The sequence below is a fragment of the Colobus angolensis genome, unplaced genomic scaffold (assembly GCF_000951035.1).
Source record: "Colobus angolensis palliatus isolate OR3802 unplaced genomic scaffold, Cang.pa_1.0 Scaffold47, whole genome shotgun sequence".
Taxonomy (NCBI): domain Eukaryota; kingdom Metazoa; phylum Chordata; class Mammalia; order Primates; family Cercopithecidae; genus Colobus; species Colobus angolensis.
This window is the reverse complement of record NW_012118154.1, coordinates 2,363,287-2,366,511: the sequence shown is the minus strand read 5'-3', so window position 1 is coordinate 2,366,511 and position 3,225 is coordinate 2,363,287.

Here is a 3,225-nt window from a genome sequence, read left to right as displayed (position 1 = left end):
CTGGTCCAAGATCGTGTGGAACGTCAGAACTGGAGCTTAAATCCAGTGACTGACTTCAAAGCCTGAATTCTTACCCTCAGATTACACAGCTTTGTTAAGTATCAGGAGTGACACAATGAATGCATGCATGCATAAAGAGGCCCTCCCTGCTTGGAGCTTTCCATCCTCTTCCCTCACTCAGAATGGTAACTGGCAGGTCAGGTTAATGAAGAACAGTCTCCATGGCAACAAGTAAAGGAGGAAGAAACATTTTCTTCTGAATGAGAAGCCCTTCCCTTCTGCCTTGCATGGAGTGGTGGCTGGAGGGAGGGAAGGAGGCTATACTCAGGGGAAGCAGGCTCCTAGTCCAGAGGTCAGTACAGGGGCTTCTGTTCTTGGTAAGGAGGAGGAACCAGTCACTTGTTGCTAGTGAAGGCTTTTGGAAGGGGAGGGAATCCAGCATCACCCTTGCCTCTGTTGGGGAGGGGGATAAAGGAGAAACTCCAGCCCTGCTATCCAGGTGCTCTTTGTCCAAGAACAAATATTCCACTAGTTTCCTTGACCTCCTGAAACTGTCAATCTGATGGAAGACATAGACATTAAATGCATAATTGTAAACAATTACAATTGGGCAAAGTAGCATGAATGTGCAGTGCTAGGGAGAAGTGACAGGGGGTATAAGGGGGATGGGGAGATTGACTGGAGCTGGAGGTCAGGGTAGTCGTCCCTGAATGTGTGGTGTTTGAAGTGAGGAGCTAGTAGGCCAATGGTTGGGAGTCTGGAGCATTGCCAAGTGTTAGGACTGGGGAAAGCCTGGGCAAAAAGGGTAGGGCTGAGATCAGGGGCTGAGGGTAGGGGGTGGGGTGGCAAGAGACAGGGTCTGTAGGTCAGAGAAGGAGCTTAAAATTTGTCCTGAAGGTGGTGGCAACTCTTTGCTGAATGTTAAGAGGGCAGTAGGTTATTAGAGTGGCATTTTAATGAAGTCCATGACGAGTCTGGTTTGGGAGCGGCTATAGTTTTAATGTGTCCCCCAAATTTCATTTGTTGGAAACTGAATCCTCAAATTCATGTGTTGATGATATTTATGGGTGGGGCCTTTGGAGAGTAATTAGGATTAGATAACATCATCAGGGTAGGACCCTGTGATAGGATTGGAGGCTTTACAAGAAGAGGAATGGAGACCTGAGCTGATGTGCATGCTCTTGTCCTCTCACCATGTGATGCCTTCTACCATGTTATGATGTAGCAAGAAGGCCCTCACAAGATGCCAACACCATGCTCTTGGATTTCCCAGCCTCCACAACCATGAGCTAAATAAATGTCTTTTTTTTAAAAAAATAAATTATGCATTCCGTGGTGTTCAGTTACAATCACAGAGAATGAACTAAGACAGCGGGCAAAGGGTTTCTGGCGCATCAGTCTGTAGCCTGTGGCCCAAGTCCAGGCACAGACCAGGAGCGATCTCATTCTTCTCAGCAGGGAAACCAACACCCCGGCATCAGCTTCAACATCCCCTTTTCTTCTCGCCCCCACCTCCCCCAATCAACCACAGGCTACATCTATCAGTTTTACTGTTTAAACATCTCTGCAATGTGTGTGTGCCCTTTGATCCTGTACAAAGGGAAGCAATGGAAACAGTGGGAGAGTTTTAAGAAGTGTGAGAAGAGACACAGTTGGATCTTTTTCATTGTGAATTATATCACTGATAGAAAACTGCCTGAGACATAAAATGTTGTGTCATGAATACAGTGAGTCCATACTTAATGCTGTCAATAGGTGTTTGAAAACTGACTTTAGCCTGGGTGTGGTGGCTCACACCTGTAATCCCAGCACTTTGGGAGGCCAAGGTGGGTGGATCACCTGAGGTCAGGAGTTCGAGACCAGCCTGGCCAACGTGATGAAACCCTGTATCCACAAAAAAAAAAAAAAAAAAAAGCTTGGTGAGGTGGCAGGCACCTGTAATCCCAGCTACTCGGGAGGCTGAGGCAGGAGAATCACTTGAGCCCAGGAGGTGGAGGTTGCAGTGAGTCAAGATCACTCTATTGCGCTCCAGCCTGGGCAACAAGAGCAAAATTCCATCTCAAAACAAAAAAAAAAACCAAAAAACAAAAACTGACTTTCAGTGAAATGACATATGAGGAAACCACCTTTTTTTCTCATCAACATTATAACAAAATGATGACACTGATTGAAAGGATGTTATTTGAGGACCTGATGTATGTCCTCTCATTTCAGACTGCAGTTTCCAAAAACCTAAAAGGATATTAAGTGAGGACTTACTGTACCTATAAAGCCAACACCCATGTAAGCATCACCTAGGTCAAGGGTGAGCATTGCCAGCATCCCAGAAGCAGACACTTGCCACTTGTGAGTGATGCGTGTGTTCTCCCTCTCTCCTTACACTTTCATGATAAACACTTTTCTTTTCCTTTGTAGTTTTGATACAGCTCTGATGACTGGAGGAACTCCAGGGTTCTTGGTCTTGCGCCGATAGGATTAACGACATGGACACACGTGGAGTGGTTTTAAGGAGCAAAAAGTTTAATAGGCAAGGAAGAAGGAAGGAAGAAGAGAAGAGCTCCCCCATACAGAGAGAAAGGGAAGGGCGGGGATTTGAACAAAGAGAAAACCCCCTGCTCAGGGTGGAGTGGTGGGAAGTGGCTGCTTACAGGAAGAGGCTGAGGAGGCGGTGTCTGATCTCCATAGGGCCCAGGGGATTGGTTTGACCAGGTGTTATTTACATAGCCCGCAAAAACCCTGGCCCTCCCACCTTAGCCCTTTAATATGCAAATGCGGGTCACCATGATGTTCTGAACACATGCTGTTATCCGGAGGTGACCATGACACTCGGTACACCTGGTGACAGGGAAAAGGCAGCAGGAATCGCCATATGAGTGAACCCAGTTTCTAATGGCCGGCATTTGCATATTGAGGCTTGCCAGCCTGGCCCTTTAAGCAGCCTTTTCTGTTAGAAAAGAGATGGTTTTGGGGGTTGTTTTTTATTGCAGGAAAATTTCCACTGAGAACCTTTACCCTTACTATCTGCCTAAAAATTATTTCTTAAGAACTCCTGTATTAGTTTTACTAAGTATCCATTTTACCTATGCATGCAGACCTCTCTAGGTTGCCTTGTGGCTGGAGAAAGGATGGAAGGCAGGAGGGGAAGGTTTTCTGCAGCCTTCCACCTTCCAGGGATGGAAGACTTTCAGGGGTGCTAGATTTCAGGGTGCCATTCACTGCTGCAGC